Here is a 20,039-nt window from a genome sequence, read left to right on the forward strand (position 1 = left end):
CTATTGTAGTAAAAGGATATTTTTATTTTGATAAATATATATTTTGAATTAGCCTAAATAATAAGAGAGAGAGTTTATTGATCCATATAACCAAATGTCAGGTCAATGTTAGAACCGTCTTTCAGAATAATGGGATCTAGGGAGTTAAATGCTCTCCCAATACTTTGAAAATTTAGTACTTGTCTCTAGAATAGAAAGGAAAGTTCAGGCCCAGTGTCTCATGAAGAATCTGGTAGTAGTGGAAAATTTACACCTTCCTAAAGTGGTGTTTGTTCTTCTTGACTTCTAACTTGGTAGATCAGTAATTCAACATCTAACCTTTGATTTATAGACCAATAACACATTCTTGATTTAAGGACAATAATCACTGCAATTGTGAAAATAAACATTACCACTTATACTGCTTGGCAGAGTCTCCATTGTAAAACAAGCTCCAGTTTTGTTTACATTGAGTTTGGATTGATGGGGAATGTGGCATTCATCTACCAGGGGTCATTCCAGGCAACCATGGCAAGAGGCCACATAACTTGTCAAAAACCCTGCAGTTGTTAAGTGGTATCTGTTTGATACCCAGAAGGTGAATACCAGAGTGCAAGAAGTACTTTAAATAGAATCTTAAGATTTTGCAGGCACAATGACTGAGCAAAAGACATTAGCCATGGAATCATCAGACCTGGAATAAAATTTTAATTCACTCACTAATCACTATTTATCCTTGAACAAGTAACTCACATCTGAATCTCAATTTCCTCATCTGTAAAATTTGTATAATGATATCTCTTTCATAAGTTTGTTATGAGGTTGAAGTAAGTAATGTATAGAGTGTCTAACACACAGAGGAAGCCAGATAAATGGTAGATACTATTCAGACTTGACCAACCAATATTTGCATAATCTGTTTTAATATATCTTTATTAGACAGTGTACATTTCAATGTAGCCAGTACCTCAGAAGTGGTGTTCATATTGATGACTCTGAGATTAGCCTTCTAAGACCCTACAGGGATGCTTAATCCACAAGTAATTAATGGTGACCAAGAATTTTAGTGCTAAGGCATTTAATTAGTTTTTGTTAGTATAATGTTGATAAATACAGTGGAAGCTTTTCTATCTCATTTTACTTCTAGTCTCTGCAGCCTTTGACACTGTTCAAAGCTATCTTGCCTATTAGCTTTACTTGATTTCAGTCTTAACACCTTTCAAAGTCCTTTCAAAGTCCCTGACTGGCCTTTCTAAGTCTTTCTGGACACCTCCTTTTCCCATCTCTTGAATGTTGGTTTTCCTTGGCTGTCTTTCAGAATAGACCCCCTTCTCATTTTAACTGCTCTTTTAAGATACTATTTTTCACTCCCAAGACTTCATGTGTTATTTAATTCAGGACCCTAAGTAAGGTTGTGTAGGTTATGTACTGCCCTAACATGCTAAGTTGAAGAAGAAAATGAAGGCAGAAATCCAGTCTGTGCACTGTTTGCCAGGTCAAATACCCCAGGGCCAGTGTTCACCTAAAGGGAATACCTTTTTTAAATTTACACAAAAGAATTCTGTATGTCGGCAGTTGCCCTAATCTAAATGGTACTCACAAAGACACATGCATACACACACACACACACACACACACACACACACACAGTCCAAATCTCAATGCAGATATCAAACTTAATGAATTCCGTTGGCAGTGGGAATCTCCAACTGTAGGAGTTCAACTCCACATGACTAAATTGAACTATTATTTTCTTCTTCAACCAACTAAATGATTTCATCCATGTTCTCTGTCTCTCTGGAGAGAACTGATAGCCGCTAAAATCCCTCAGCTAGAAACTCTAGGGCCACATTTCAATGCTCGTCTCCCTTACCCCCAACATCACATTGCCGTGCACATGGTGCTGTGTTTTCAGTCTGCCCTCCAGGACAAGCATCTGTTTCCCTACCTGGCGGGAACTCTGATGACTGAGAGCTTCTTGCCCTCACCTCTCTCTGGGGTTCCCCTCAGCCCAAGAAATCCATCTCATCCGAAAGGACAGCTTGTGCCCAATGAGGAGTTCATGGCGGTGTTTAAAGGCCCAACTCAAGACAATTCCAAAGGACCATTCCAGTTTCAGAGCCCACCAATGAATGTTTCTTATGTCTTCACTGCAGTCCACTCTCTCCCTCTTCCTTGCCCTGCTGCTGTCTTTTTCTCTGCAGATACTGATTCCAAGAGCACTTTTTAATAATCTTCCTGCATACTAATCTCCATCTTACAGTTTACGACATAACTCTTCTCCATGCATCATTGACTACGTTTCCTAAATATCAGTGAAATATATTCACTTGTCTCCATTTCCACTAATTCCTCTTTATTCACTCCACCCTAATCTCTCACCTGGGTGACTGGTTTTAGAATCACAATGATAGCAGCTCTCCTTCTTTGCTGCAATAATTTTATAAGGCGAGCTAAGTGTTTTGTGTTCTTTGAATATTTGGTATAATTCTCCTATCTGGACTTCGGCATTTTTGTATTTGGATATTACCTTTAATAATGGCTTCAACTTACTTAATAAACACATAGGCTTATTCAGGTTTTCAAATGGCTCTTACATTAGTTTTAAGTTATAGTTTTCTGGAAAGTTTCTCCTTCGCCTATGATTTGAAATCTATGGCACTAAGTTGTTAATAGCAATCTCTAGTTGCTTCAAAAATAAATCTTTGTCTGATCTAAGGTTAGATTCTCCTTTCTATTCCTCATGTTGTTCATTTGTGTATTCTTTTTCATGACTAATCCTGCCAAATTGTTGCTTCATTTATTATTTATTATTTGCCTGTTTGAGGCCTGGTTTCTCTTTTTGTTGTTTGTTATGTTTTATTTTGTTTTCTATGGTTTCTGTACTTACTATATCCTATCTTCTCCTTTTTAAAGTTTTTTCTATCCTATTATTTAAAATTTAAGTCGCATATTTAATTCATTAATTTTCAACATTCTTCTTTTCTTATGTAAGCATTTAAGGCTTTAAGCTTCCATCTAAATATTGCTTTAGTTTCATCCTAAAAGTTTTGCTTTATAGTATTCTCATTTTCATTAAGATCTAAGTATTTTCTAATAGCCATTATGATCTCTTTTTTAAACTAAAAATTATTTTAAAGTGTGTTTTGCTGTTTACATATGGGAAGTCTTCTTAATTATAGTAAATATTTGTTGGATATTTGACAATCCAGTTCATTTAGAGAATAGAGTGATACATCTTGGCTTTTGGAAATTTAGTGCATTTTTCTAGGATAACTATAATCAGGTCAGTTTTTGTTAATATACATGTGGACTTGAGATGTGTATTCTCAAATTGTTTTTTAACAATTTATTCTCAAATTGTTTCTTTTAAAAAATATTTTATTTATTTATTTGACAGAGAGAGATCACAGGTAAGCAGAGAGGCTGGCAGAGAGAGAGAGAGAGAGAGAGAGAGAGAGAGAAGCAGGCTCCCTGCTGAGCAGAGAGCCCGATGTGGGACTTGATCCCAGGACCCCGAGATCATGACCCGAGCCGAAGGCAGCGGCTTAACCCACCGAGCCACCCAGGTGCCCCCTCAAATTGTTTCTTTTTTAAAACTTAATTCAATGAAGTGGTGGGGGGGTGGGAGGTTGGGGTACCAGGTGATGGGTATTATAGAGGGCACGGCTTGCATGGAGCACTGGGTGTGGTGAAAAAATAATGAATACTGTTTTTCTGAAAATAAATAAATTGGGAAAAAAACTTAATTCAATTAGTCAATATATAGTACATCATTAGTTTTTGATACAATGTTCAATGATTCATGAGTTGTGTATAACACCCAATGCTAATCATGTCACATGCCCTTCTTAATGCCCATCACCTAGTTGGATATAGGTTTTGTTTTGTTTTGTATGGATATAGGTTTATAAAGATGGCAACTGAATGTAATTTGTTAGCTGTGTGGTTTAAATCTTGTTGATATCCTTGCTAATTGTTTTTTGTTTGCTTTTTCAGACAGATAGAAATAAAAAAAAAAAACCACCATGATGGTAATGAATTCATCCAAGTGAGGGAGTTTGCAGTTAGAACTTATCTTTCTTATGAATTGTTCCTTTGAACATTTTCTTGGAATCATCTTTATCCTCCATAAAAAAAATTTCGTGTAACATTTATTTTATGCTATTAATAGTGACATTAACTTTTGGTTAGCATCTTCCTGGCTATATGTGCTTTTTCCCATCAATTGACTTATAATCATTCTGTGTCCTTGTGCTTTAAACACATCTCTACTAAACAACATGCAAGTGATTTTTCTTTTTTTCTTAATTGGCAGTCATTATTTTTTAACTGACAGGTTTAGTCCATTTACCTTTAATGTAATGAATATGTATGCCATCTTATATTGTACTATTTACTCTGCATTTTCTGTGTCTCATTTGAATTTTCTTGAAATTTTCAAAGTTTCTTTATTCTCCTCTTTCCCTCTGTGGGTTGGAAGGGTATATATCTCATTTACATGCTTTCAAATTTCATTTTAATATGTTACCCTACATTTTTAAACAAAACCTTTATTTATTAATGAATATCTGTATCCTCTCTCTTAAGCAAAAGGAAACTGAAAAAAAATTGACTATCTTCAAATTTTTTCTGTCTTATATTTGCTTAGTATTTAGCTCCTCTTAATTAGGGGGAATGTACATATAAAACATTACTTTGAAAAAATAATGAACAGAAAAATGTGTTCACTGAACTATATACTTTTGTAAGTATCACCCCAATAAGGGAGAGATCTTTTCCAAAAAAAAAATGCTAGAAAACTTTTACTTTTCTTTCAGATAATCTAGGTTATAGTGTACTACAAATAAATCCTTTAATCTTATTGTCCTAGAATTTTCTCACACAAAGTTCACTATAGATCAATGAGGGCTCTCCGTCATATAACGTTTGGGACCCTGGCTTCTCCATCTTGTGATACATCATCTCAACACCTGGACATGGATTCTGGCACATGTAAAGACTGAGTTGGAGGAAATGTATCAGCTTTCAGTTTCCTTGGCTTGGAAGTGACACACATTACCTCTGCTCTCAGTGCACTGGCCAGATTAGTCATGAACAGCTAACCTAACTATAAGGGAAATAGATAATATAAGGAAACACATGGAATATTTAGAAGCCCTAAGTTTCTATGTCATAAATCTAACATGTGTGGTTGGGACCAAGAAGGAATGTTTGGTCATTATAACTGCTATCTACCTTCAGGGTTTGACATAATGCCTCACACATGGCTCACGAAATTCGTATGAATAAGCGAGTTATTATCAATATATGAAGGAAGGGTGCTATATGAGTAGGAATCTGGTCTCAGGATGTGGAGATCTGATTTTGATTTCCAGCACTATCATTAGTTGGATCCCTGTGGACAGGTCATTTAACTGTATTTGCCCCCCTTACCTATCAAATAAGAATAGTTATGATTCTTTATTTTACTCAGAAGACTACTATAAAATTCATCTACTCGTTGATTCTTTTCTTTTTCACAATGAAGTCCCACAATTTAAGTTTTCTACTATTTAAGTTCCAATTGTACATTGTTACTCAGAAGAAGGAACCAGATTCTATAATAATGTACACTGAGAATAATAATACATTATAGGTTTGTTGTAGAGGTTTAATGAGAAAATAAACACAAACCACTTAAACATACAGCAAGGTCTTAATAAGGGCTAAGTAAATACTCAGTGTTACATTGTTCTGTATGCTTCCAGAAGTTACTGCCAATATGGTAGTACTAGGAGATGATGAGTGGACTGTAGAATAGATTTATGCTTTCTTCACATATGAAAACCAGATGAATCTCAAGAAAAAAGATGAATAATTGTAGTCAATAAGCAATATGACTCATTTTATTATTATTAAAATAAATTAATGAGTTAATAAAAAAAATTCCCTCATAATTTTCTAGAGCCAATGACTTTGAATTTTTTAAAAAATATTTTATTCATTTATTTTACAGAGAGATACACAGCAAGAGAGGGAACATAAGCATGGGGAGTCGGAGAGGGAGAAACAGGCTTCCCATGGAGCAGGGAGCCTGATGTGGGGCTTGATCCCAGAACCCTGGGATCATGACCTGAGCCGAAGGCAGATGCTTAACGACAAAGCCATCCAGGAACTCCTATGAACTTTTTACTTGATCCTCAAAAAGAACATTTATATCTTTTATATGAAATCTGAAAAAACTAAACCCTTCGGCACTGTGATGAGCTGAGACTCATGGAAGGTGCATTGTGGACATTAAAAGTACTGAGTCAAATTTTGGATAAGGAAGATGTGGTCCATATACACTATGGAGTATTATGCCTCCATCAGAAAGGGTGAATATCCAACTTTTGTAGCAACATGGACGGGACTGGAAGAGATTATGCTGAGTGAAATCAGTCAAGCAGAGAGAGTCAATTATCATATGGTTTCACTCATTTGTGGAGCATAACCAATAGCATGGAGGACAAGGGGTGTTAGAGAGGAGTAGGGAATTTGGGTAAATTGGAAGGGGAGGTGAACCATGAGAGACTATGGACTCTGAAAAACAGTCTGAGGGGTTTGAAGTGGCGGGGGGGGGGTGAGAGGTTGGGGTACCAGGTGGTGGGTATTATAGAGGGCACAGCTTGCATGGAGCACTGGGTGTGGTGAAAAAATAATGAATACTGTTTTTCTGAAAATAAATAAATTGGGGAAAATAAATAAATAAATAAATAAATAAACAGCTTCTGAAGTTTCAATTATCAAACTCAAATTTAGAACAATTCTTTTTAATTGAAAAAAGTGGATATTCAGAAACTCTGCTTCAGTAATTATAAGTAGAATGAATTACCATTTAAAAAAGGAAGTTTTCCTCTCCATTTTGAATGAAACTTATGGCTCCACCAATATGTCAGTAAAATTCTACATGAGGTTTAAACTTCAAAGTATTTACCAAGTTTCTTAGAGAACTTTATCATTACATTAAAGAAAGGAAATTCAGCTTCTGCTGTAGAATATTCTGTGATAATACCGCTTTTCCAAAATCACACACACAAAAAAAAGATACATTCCCATGGCTTTTTCATTTCTTCGTGAGTTATACAGAAGGCCTGAATTTTTACTTCATGTTTTAGACAATTCAATATGAGTCATACAAATCCATATTATGAATGAGAGTTTTGCTGGTAAATATTTATATTGCTTCTATCTCTAATAAAATCTGCAAACACTTGGACTGTGTATTAAAGAGATCTCTCAGCATTTTTCTATTCTTCATTTTAAATGCAGAAAATGCCAATGGAACCTGCACAGTTTTTCTTTCAGAGGAAAATAAAATTTTTAAATTACTATTACAACAACAGTATGCTCTTGTCACAAAAAAGTATCAAATAGTAGAGAATGGTATGAAATAAACATAGTCTATCCTCCTTGTCCCCAGTCTCAATCCTACCAGAGATAGTCACTTTCCAGACATTTCATATAAATACCAAAATATAAATATGTTTGCATACTTTTTATGATGAACACATTTTTACTTCATACATTCTTAGCTTTCTAAAAGTCAACATTTATAGGTTTACAATAACCTTTTAATAGTTGTGGATTATTTCATTGAATAGCAATACCATAATTTATTTAATCCATTCCTATTAATATCTGTACACTTTCCATTTTGTTTTAGTAATACAATGTGGGCAGCATCTTCCAATTTTCACAAATTATGGTTGATTCTGCTGAACAGTGGGCAAGGGAATGCAAAGCCTAATGTCTATACTTGTTTTTTTTGCTCCTAATCAATCCTGACATCTTAAGTGATTATCAAAATGATCAAAAACATTTTTATTAACTTTATGTGACCATTTAGACATAATTATCTCTAAATTTTGTGAGGTCTTGTCACATGTCTCATGGAATTTTCCATCTGTACTTTTTTCCAAAAAACCACAAAGTTAAATCAAGAAATTTAAAGTAAATTTCTACTTTTGAAATTGCACATTATTTCAATTATCAGAAAACAAGTGAAATGTATTATATTTCTTACATCACATTGCTTTGTAAAGGATGGAGGTCGACATGGCTGGCTTTTGCAGTGTGTAACACTGATTTCAAGCTCTGTCATCAACTAGTTGTGAGTTTTTTTAAAAAACTACATAATATTTTTTAATTTCAGTATCTCAATTTGCAAAATATAAATAGTTATAAAATCTATCATTATACAGATATAGAGATGTTGATGGATCACAGAAGATATGCAAAGTAAATCTTCTAGTGTGAAGCTTTGCACATTGCACATGTTTACTAAACTTAGTCCATTATTAGTTTTTTTATATGACACCATTACCTGAATCACTTCACCATTGGCTTGCCACCATATGTAAGATAAAATGACCTCATTGTCTCTCAACATGATTCATCCCACCTTTAGCCACATGTGTCCATGATCTACCTCTCTAGACTCACTCTCTTTTCTCCCCCCCCCAGATTTATTGAAGTATAATTAACAAATAAAAGTTGCATATATCTAAAGTGCAAGTGAAATTTTGATATGCACAAACACTGTGAAATGATTATCACAATCAAGCTAAGTAGCTTACACATCACTGAGTTACCTTCAAAAAAAAGTTTGTGGTAAGAACACTTAAGATTTACTCTCAGCATTTTTTTTCTTTTTTCCTTTCTTTTTTTTTTATTGTCTTATGTTAGTCACCATACAGTACATCACTGCTTTTACATTCTTAAATGTAGTCTTCCATGATTCATTGTTTGCATGTTAACACCCAGTGCTCCATTACTTTCAACAAATTTTTTGAGTACATAATATATACTATTATATTATATATACTAATTATATAATATAATATAATATTATAACATATATAATATTATATAATATTAGTATATTATATATACTAATATAGTATTACCAGTTATAGTTACCATACTATACATTAGAGCTCTAAAATGGTATCCATCCTGTAATCCTGAGTCTTGGTGTTCTTTTACCAGCATCTTCCTATTTCCTCCACCACCCTGGCCATGCAAACCACCATTCCACAGCCTGCTTCTACATACTCCACTTTTTTAGATTCCACATATAAGTAAGAACATGAAGTAATTGTCTTTCCATGTCTGACTATTCTTGCTTTACCATATGCCTTCCAGAGTCATCTATTTTGCCACAAATGGCAGGATATCCTTCTTTTCTAAGGCTGAATAATATTCCACTGTATATATATATATCACATTTTCTTTATCCATTCACCCACTGATAGACAATTAGGCTGAATACACATCATGGCTATTATGAAGCATGTTTCAATAAGCATGAGAATGTAGACAGATCTTTGAAATCCTGATTCCATTCCTTTGGGTATATATGCAGAAGTAAAGTGAAGTGAAGAGATAGCTGGATCAAATGATGGTTCTGTTTTTAATTTCTTGAGCAATGTTCATACTGCTTTCCACAATGGCTATACCTACATCTTACATTTCCAACAAGAGTGTACCAAAGCTCTCTTTTCTTCACATTCTTCCAACACTTGTTACCTCTTATCTTTTTGGTAATGGCCATCCTAACAAGTCTGAGGTGATATCTCAGTGTAGCTTCAATTTGCATCTTTTCAAAAATTCCCTTTGTATCTTGTTCATCTTGTCTATTATTTTTTTAGTCCTTATTTCATTTACTTCTATTCCATTCTTCATTATTTTCTTCCTTCTCTTAACTTTGGGCTTAATGTGTTCTTTTTCTAGCTCCTTGAGGTGTTAAGTCAGGTTATTTCAGATCTTTTCATTTTCTCAATGTAGGCATTTATCACTACAAACATCCTTTTTAGCACTGCTTTTGCTGCTTTCCATATGTTTTGGTATTTTGTGTTTTCATTTTTATTTGTCTCAAGATCTTTGTTTGATTTCCCTTTTTATTTCTTCTTTGACTCATTATTTGTTCAGAAACATGGTGTTTAATCTCCACACATTTGTGGATTTTCCAATTTCCTCCTGTTATTGATTTCAGGTTTCATACCACTGTGAGTGGAAAAATACTATTATTTCAGTCTCCTTAAATGTGCTATAAGACTTGTTTTGTGACCTAATATATGATCTATCCTGGAGAATGTTCCATGTGCACTTGAGAATGTATATTCTGTGGCTGCTGGATGGAATGTGCTCCTTATATGTCTGTTGGGTCCATCTGGTCTATAGTGTTGTTCAAGTCTGCTCTTTCCTTATTGATTTTCTGTCTGGATGATTTATCCATTGTTTAAAGTAGGGTACTGAAGTCCCTTCTATTATTATAACGCTGTCTATTTTTCCTTTAAGTTCTATTAGTATTTGCTTTATATATTTAGATCCTCTGATGTTAAGTGCATATATATTTATTATTGTTATATCCTTTTAATTTATGTACAGGTTGTCCTGTATATACTACCTTTAAAGAACGTATAGCATAGTATCATAATTATTTATTTTCACGTCTGTCTTACCCCTAGACAAACAATTCTTAAACCCTAGGAATGGATGGAGGAGTGAGTTAAGTCTTCTTTTAGATGTAATATAAAATGTCAGCTTTCTCCTATTCTCTCTGCACCTTAGAATCCATCCCCTAAAAGCTTTACAAAATTTATAGAAAATTCTGAGACGTATTTTTTTTGATCCTAAATTAACCACATCCAAACTAGACTGTGAGCTTTAAAAGACAGTTGTTGTTGTTTTTTTTCTTCACTTTGTTAACTCTAAACATCTGGTATCATGTTTGACTTAGATTAACAGCTGAAGTATTATTCATCAAATGCATATTAACCCACAAGCAAAAAAAAAAAAAATGCCAGGTAATTGCCAGCTTCCATTGACCAACACAATTTTGTTTTATAAGTGTTTTTTGAATTTCTGGTACTAACCTAATGCTGTTTAAGCCCACCTTGTGCTCTCTTTTATTTTCTTCAAAATAAACTAGAAAAAATAAAATTCAATTTAAGATAAGATCTCTTACTATAATCCCATTGAAAAGGAGAAGAAAGAGGAGGAGGAAGAGGAGAATTGGGTTTAGAATGTGCTCTCTAGGGTCTTAAATGTGAGCCACATAATAAATGAATGAACAGAAGGTAGAGATTATAAAAGTAAACAAATATTTCAAAGTTCTTAAATTTTCTGAAACTTAAAAGATTAAAAATATTACTCCTTAAATGCTACTGTCACAAATTATAAATGAGAGTTTCCAAACCAGAGCTAAGGCTTCTGTCCTTAATTCTAATAATAATAATAAAAGATTGGTTTAGAATATACTCTCTAAGACCTTAAATGTCTCCTATGACAACAAACTAATTCAATTCATCTAATAGGTCAATGTAGCTGAAACTTTATTAATTTTGACAAGTAAAAAGCTTGGAACTCTGATTTTATTCCTCCCACTGAAGAGTTACTAAATTAGAAAAAGAACATTACTAACAGAAGAAAATTAAAAAGAATACCCAGGTGTATTTAAGAGCTATTTGTTTATCGCCACTGATACAAAATTCCATGGAGGCTAAGTTTGTCATTGATTTTTATGCAGTGAAACAGTAGTATTTATCCATTCATTACAGAATGAAAAATAAAATGCTCTGTAGCTACAAAAATCTGCTTCGAGGGAAATAACCAAAGTGTTGATTAGCTAAACCCAATGACTCTGGGCTTTAAACCAAACAGAATTTTCATTCCACTGCACTCTACTTTCAAGAACAAGCTGCTACAAATACAAAAACCAGCTGAGACATGAGACATATTTTCGTCTTCACTTCCTAAACAAATTACAACTACTCAACAAACATTTATTTTGGATATTTGCCATGTATAATATAATTTACTACATATGGGGGAGGACTAGATAATAAAATATATATTCTCTATTTTCAGCAAGAACTTCCCGCTTCTCACCAAGATGGGGGATTCACCCTCTTGCCTGAAACAGCCAATGGACTAGAATAATGTATGAAGCCATAGATTTTTGGACAGTGGCCATAAAGCAATGAGAGTTTAAAATTTAAAAGTAGTAAATTCTGCTTTAGAGAAGACACTACTAAGAAGATTAAGAGGAGAAAATATTTGCAAAGCATATGTGCCTGGTATATGTAAAGAACTTTCAAAATCTAATAATAATAAATCAAGCAGCCCAATTTAAGAAATAGACAAATGGTGCAGCCTCTTGAGAAATTGTGTGGGCAATTCCTCAGGTGATTAAAGACAGAGTTATTGTATGAGCTGGCAATTCCACTCTTAAGTATATACTCAAGAGAATTAAAAGCATTTGTCCACACAAAATTTATACACAAGTGTTCATACCATTCTTATTCACAATTGCCAAAAAGCAGAAACAAACCAAATGCTTGTCAACTGATGAATGGATAAATAAAATGTAGTGTACCTGTTTAAAAAAAAAAAAGACAAAAGATTTGCATCTATATAAATGGCCGAGATTAAAAGTTCACCATATTGAGTGTTGATGAGAATAAATGGAGTTTACATACACTGATGGCAGGAAAGTAAAAGAACAATTGGTTGGAAAACAGTATTATAGTTTTTTAAAAACAAATATGCACCTACCATATGATCTAGACATTTCACTCCTCATAATTTACTCAAAAGAAATGAAAGCACATGTCCATACAATGACTCATGCATGAGAATTCATAGTAATTTTATTTGTAATAGCTCTAACCCATCAACAGTCAAACGTATAAACAAACACTTGCATGTTCAGACAATGGATGGTCATAAGTAAAAAGAATAAGCTATAGGTGCATACAAAAACAGGGATGAAACTAAAAATAACCATCCTGGGGAGGGGAGCAGGAGCCAAAGATATAAAGAAGATAGACTGTACTATTGCTTTTTTTTTTACTTTTTTCTTTTAAAAAATTATTTAAATTCAATTAACATATAGTATATTATTAGTTTCAGAGGTAGAGTTTAGTGATTCATCAGTTGCATGTAACACCCAGTGATCATTCCATCACATGCCCTCCTTCATGCCTATCACCCAGTAACCCCATCCTCCCACCATCATACCCTCCAACAATCCAGTTTGTTTGTTTCCTATAGTTCAAAGTCTCTTATGATTTGCCTCCTTCCCTGCTTTTGTCTTATTTTATTTCTCCCCATCCCCCTATGATCTTCTGTCTTGTTTCTTAAATTCCAAATATGAGTGAAATTCATATAATTGTCTTTCTCTGATTGACTTACTTCACTTAGCATAATACCCTCTAGTGCCATCTATATTGTTGCAAATAGTAAGATTTCTTTTTTGATGGCTGAGTAATATTCCATTTTATACATACATGCACGCACACACACACACTATTTCATTTTTATATACAATTGCATTTTTATTTAAATGGTATATATACTATTGCATTTTTATAAAATTCTGGAAAAATCAAATTAATTTATAGTGAGAAAAAGTCACCTAACTCAAGGATGGAAATGAATCTACCACTTAGTAACCTGGCCTGGTATAGAAATTGTAAGTGGGTTCTTTTCAGAAATTTACACAATAAATCATTGACAAATATTCAGCTAGTGTGGACTCAGAGCAGAAAGGTTGCCAAGGGGAAACTTAGGATGAAAACAAGCCATTTCCTGGAAGAAGTTATAAGCAAACAAAAAATATGAGAATCAGGGCACGCTAGTCCCAAGAGAGAAGAGAACAGAATAGGTTCTGAGAGAAGTAAGGATGCAGTTAGAAAGACATAGCAAAGGGGCGCCTGGATGGCTCAGTGGGTTAAAACCTCTGCCTTTGGCTCAGGTCATGATCCCAGGGTCCTGGGATCGAGCCCCACGTTGGGCTCTTTGCTCAGCAGGGAGCCTGCTTCCTCCTCTCTCTCTGCCTGCCTCTCTGCCTGCTTGTGATCTCTATATGTCAAATACATAAATAAAATTAAAAAAAAAAAAAAGAAAGAAAGAAAGAAAGAAAGACATAGCAAATGGCCCCTAAAGTTGCTGTGGTTTTTTTCTGATGACTGCTGGTTTGGTAATTCACTCTTATATTTTCATCATCTGTGATGTTTGAAAGAAATCACTGTTCCTTACAACTCAACGTACCTTATTAGAACACTAGGCTACAAAATGGAACATTGGACATGGAAAAAACAAATTGCAGTGACATTAGTAAAGATTTCGTCCCCACCCCCATTACCTATCTCAGTGAATAGTATTGACAACAGAGCCTGCTGTGGCCTAGGTATATAGACATGAAGTATGGGGTCTTAGTCTGGAAGCATCCAGCAATTTTTGAGTTGCAATAACTTGCAAACACTGCCTTCAGTAGTTCTATGTGATGAGAATTAATGTTTATAAGATTCTACCAGATCCTAACTTGGGAAATTCTATCAAGCCACAAATGAGCATTTGAAAAAAAGGAAAGAGTTCAATAAACAAGGTTGGTATCTCATCAGTAATTCAGAACCACCAAACACGATGAATGTTCATAGACACCACACCCCAAATTCTGCTTTTTTAGTGGAGTTTCACTAGAAGCACATGAAGCTTGAAGCTACGCCAGAGGAACAAACTGAAATCATCCAGAGGGTGACATTGTAGAAGGGCTGGAGCAGACTGATTCCCAAAGGACTGCGTGTCTAAAAGGCATCAATGCCTTGGGTTTTGAACCTCAGCTGAATCATTTATATGCCATGGCCCCAAATCTACGTTCTGTAAGGGGCAACTTTTCTATTAGAGCTCACCATGGCCTACCTCTACCTCCTTTCTATTTACAGATATTCACCCCAGGGAAGAGTCAGCTGGAAATGTCCTTGCTCCTCAGGCATATGTAAGGTAAAGGGATGGGACAGTGTTTGACAGTTGACCGTTCTGCTCTCACACAGATTGTCTGGCTGAAACATGGATTGATTTTCTTGAGCCTGGACAAGTCCCTAAACAAAATTGCACTATATTGGAAGAACAGTGCATTCTCCCATGAGAATCTAGAGCCTTTCTAGACTAGAGAATAACACTCTGTTACCATGGAATCAAAAATACTAGAGAAAGAAAGGAATAAATGCTTTCTGATAGATAAAACACCTACATAGCAAACAAATGTTCCCAAATCCTTTGTGCAACTTGAGGATCAATTTATGACAAAGTGAGGAAAAATAATGAAAGGAAAAATATTCTCTTCTCATAGTTTTATTTCTCCATATGCATTTTTTTTTAAAAATGGTCTGTTTGCATGGTCTGTTTTTTTTTTCCTCTCTTTTTAATGCACACCTCCTTTATGTAGTTCTAAGTACTTAACTACATGGATTCTAAAATATCAAGAAAAAAATGTCCACCAAATTGCATCACCACATTGTCTATTGGAGTTGAGTTAGAGTTTAGTTAAAGTGAGTTACCACCACGTCCTTACTAAATATATCACTTGTTAGTGGCAAAGTTCTTTTTGGATATATCTAGGTGTCAAATACTCAGAGGTGAAACAATCCAGTAAATGCAGATTTCAGGGAACATCACCTGGTCAGAAAGAGCACCCTTCCATCTCATTTTGACCATGTCAGGGGTGCAGCTAAGACAGGGGAAGAGTAATTAGCCCTCTGGTTCATTCACTAGAAAATATCTTTCTCAGCTGGAAACAATGTGGGAAATAGTTCAGTGATTCCAATTAAAAAGAAAAAAAAAACTTCCTCTGAGAGGAGACAAGGGCTCTTAATTCTTAAATCTGTTTAAAGCTGAGATTTCAACAGGGCTTAAAATACTCAAGAGTAGTAAAAAATAGGAGAACACCATTTCTGGAGATAATTCTTTATGATCACCCTCACTTTATGCCTCCCTAATTTCTGCTGTTCTATTAAGCTCTTTCAGGAGGATGACTTAGTGAAGGACACAAACCCTCAATATCTAGTCAGTACACTAATAATTGTAGTAATAGTAATATGATGACAGGAAGTTTTCTCACCCAATGGTAGACACTGAGCTAACTGTTTTGCCCTTCAGGCTTCTTCAGCCCTCAGAAAAATTCTACAACATGGGAAAGATTATACATATATTACAGCTTTCAGTCTCATTATGACTGCACTAGAAGTGTAGAGAATATATCAAATTTCTCACACTGTCCTTGATCTCGAAGAACATATATTAAAGAAAAGATTATATGTACATATAGGATACTTAAAAAGTACAACCCACAATAAAATTCTGAACCTTAAAACATAAGTGGAGGACAATAAATATGAGGGTATGATAGATCTTCCATTCCTGAGTTACCAAAACCCCAGCTCAGATCAGTCAGACAAGCATGGGACTGTACTCTGTTCAGTAATGCTAACCAACTAACTTATGCTCTCATCTCAGAGATGGTTAATGAATCAGGGTACCCCACTTCAGCATCTTGGAACACTGCTTCCAGAAGCAAATGTTATCCATATTTTGTTATATATCCATCCAATAGTTGGTTTTGTGATTTTAATATAGTTGGTGACCTCACATTCACTCCTGAAAAGCTATCATGTTTTCCTTTGCCATGAAATAGATAAAACAGAGGAAGGAAAATTAGTTTTACCTGATATTATGAATGTCCCTTACTTGACTTCAATGTTATTTAATTGATGCTTAACCAAAACTAGCTTATAAATTTCATTTCAGGGACTTCCGAATATACTATCTTGAAATGTTAATAGCCTTATGGATATTCTCGCTCCCAATTTTTATTTTATATATTTGAAGTTGATGACTGCCTAGTAAAATCCTAGGTCATGAACCTAGGTCTCTCAAATTACTGCTTTATCCCCAATATCCTCAATTAAACCAGTATTTACCCAGAACCTATTGTATGCTGGGTACTGTGCTCAAGGCTGAGAATACAGCAGAGACAAGACACGGTCTAATGAGAACTAGGGACACTTTGGATGGTATTTGAATATTATATATCTATACACATTATACATGTTGAAACTACTGTATTATTAATGAGATGTTAATAGTCCTAAAAATAGGGTCTGTTATTTAATGCATGCCTCAGTGGGTCATATTCTGTGACATTATATTTCTTATCTTGCTTCGTTCTAATAATAACCATGTGAGAGTGATACTGACCATTGTCCCCATTTGATATACGAAGAAATGAAGACTAGGCTCAAGCAACCTGTTCAAGATCAAACATCGAACGATTAGAATGGTTGCACATCTAATTCTAAAGTCTTAATTCTTTCCACTACATTGTGTTTCTGAGATCTCTTTTATAATGCTGTATATATTTCCAAAGTTTCTATGGGTATCAATAAATAAAAATTATATAAACTAGATACATGGTCAAAATCAATGACCCCACCACTTCAACTTACAAAACATAACAAAGAGTAAAGATTGTATTTTTAGCTGTTCTGGTCTCTTAGCCAATTTTCAAAAGTGCAAGTCATTATAAAGTTATGCTGGAGGAGTAACATCCAGAGAACCTCATTTTTTTTTCCTTAAAGCAAATAACATCATTATATAATGTAAAGAACACGGACTTTGAAGTTATATAAAATTTAAAAATAAAATTGGTCTAAAATCTCAAGTTTCTTCTTCTCTCCCTGTATAGTGTTAGCTGTACTTCTCTAAACCTTGGAGTGAACCTTATAGTGAAAAGTTTATCATGTATAGAAATGTAGCCTATTCTGCTTATTCAAGAGGATTATGGTGGGGATTGAGTGAGATTGCGTATGGAACCTGCCTAATGAAATGGCAGGTGTAGTGGGCATTGAATAAATGTCCATTCCCTGAATGAGGTTGTTTTACAAAATAAGGGAACATGAAAATGGTTTGCACCAGAAGGAATGCTGCCGGGAAGGAGAGAGAAATATCTTCTGATTAGCAATATCACTCCTTAGAAGAACAACGGACATAATAAGAACAAGGCCTGGTAGGGCTAAATTCCATATTGGGTGAGCCATTTGCATCTTTCTAACTAGAAAAGGAATGGAAAAGCCTGTTCTCTCTTTTTTAAAAGTAACAGAAGAAGAGATAGTGTAGTTTTAAATATGACTGAAGACCCTTTTCAGCACACTTTATTTTTTTTTTAAGATTTGTATATTTATTTGTGGGGGGGTGGGAAGGAGTAAAGGAAGGGACAAGCAGACTCCATGCTGAGTGCAGAGCCTGACATGGGGATAAATCCCATGACCCTGAGATCATGACCTGAGCCCAAACCAAGAGTTAGACACTTAACTGTCTGAACCATCCAGGCATCCCTCTCAGCACACTTGACATAATGATCTGTATATATGTCTTATCTCCACCTCATCCCCAAATATGAGGCCAGCCTGATGAGGATGTGGAAATGGCACGGCCACATCTGGTTTAGCCTAGGGCTGGAAAGAGGCCACAACCATACCCATTGCCCAGGATCCCACATTGCACAGGCTTTTCTCTCTCAGGGAAACAAAGTTGAGTCCATGTTACCAGAATGGAGTGTCTATCTCACTCACTATTCACAAGAAATCAGCATCCTCTGCTTTCAGAATCCCAATATATCTGTGCTGTAAGCCTTTAAGAGCTGTCCTCTTGGTACAAAATGGACACTAAGACTTAAAAACAAGGTCAAGAGACATAGGAAGGGTAAACTGAGGTTCCCTGGGTGTTCACAAGCATCTCTTACTTCAGCGTTCTCATTCTCATGGGAAATTGGAAGCATTTTAAGAATGACCATTTACCAAGGACCTGCCATGAGCGAGATATGCAGATCAACTCTAGAGTGGACACTACTTTATAGGAGGAAATTGAATCTTAAAGAGGTAAATTGCTCAAGTCTCAAAACTAAGAGGTGGGAGAGTTGGATTTGGAATCCCAGTCTTCATGAAGCCCATGGCAGGTCAGCCTAGACCTGAATGCTAAGTATCAGGACACTTTGACTCACCATCTACTCCATCAATAACAAGAATTCCTTATGTATAGTAATAAAGGACTCAACCTTTGATGGAACTCAAAAGCCAATCTAGAAGCTGGAAAATGCATTTTCAGATTGAAAAATGCATTCACTTTAGAGTAGCCTATTAATAAAAACATGCATTGTCTCAGAAGTCCCTATGTAAACACAGCCAATATGATTAAAGAAGTCTGGAGAACAAAGGCAACATCTTTAAATATTTAAATGATTAAAATGAAAATTAAAAATAGATTTCCTTTCAATGAAATGTTTTAAATTGAATCCATAAACCATGTTTGATTTCTAAAGCTAGCAGGAATGCATGTCAAGTATTAAAGATGTTTAACGTGAAAATGTGTACTCAATAAAAAATAGATGATTCATTTTTATATGTGGTTTCCTATTTATTTTGTTGGCCCCAACCTCCCATTGGAAATGCAAGCAAATGTCCTTAAGTTTGCAAGATCAATGAGTAATAGTAAGTCCTATCAAATTTAGAAGAGAAAGTAACTGGTTTCAATATATTATTTGTTCAGTACAATCAGTTTTAAGAATCAACCAATAAGTAATTCTTAGTAGTTACCCTGAATTTGATTCCATGCCAGATGTTGAAAGTACTGCAGAAGAAGATGGATGAGATGTTCCATTTTCTGCAGAAGCCTGTGCCTTGGGTGACTAGAGAAGACACACATTGCAAGCTGAGGCCTGTGCCATACACACATGATTTTAGGAGCTCAGGAAAAGACTTCAGTCTGAGAAGTCTTGTCAGAGAAGAATCTGCCCACTTACAGAAATGCACAATTGCCTGGCACGTTGGTGTTCAATAAATGTTTACTGTAGAGTTTCACTGAACCAAGACAGAAATCAAGGTTTGTCTTGAATTCCAATGCTTTTTTCTCCACCTTGTGGTGGGCCTAGCTTTTCCACCTCCACCAGGTTGGGAAGATTTCTAAGACAAATCCTTACATCTACTTGAAAGATGAACAATTTGACAGTTACAAGTCAGAAACCAGAGGAGTTTCCAAAATCGCAAATGATATAAAGACCAAGATGTTTGTAGGTAGAGAGGGATATACTCTATAATTATAAATGTGCAAAAGCCCAAATTCTCTTACCTCAAGCCAGAACTGCCACGTGCTGATTTCTACTCTGCGTGGAGGCCAGTCCTCAGCACAGATGCTGCTCA

The sequence above is a fragment of the Neovison vison genome, chromosome 8 (assembly GCF_020171115.1).
Source record: "Neovison vison isolate M4711 chromosome 8, ASM_NN_V1, whole genome shotgun sequence".
Lineage (NCBI taxonomy): Eukaryota > Metazoa > Chordata > Mammalia > Carnivora > Mustelidae > Neogale > Neogale vison.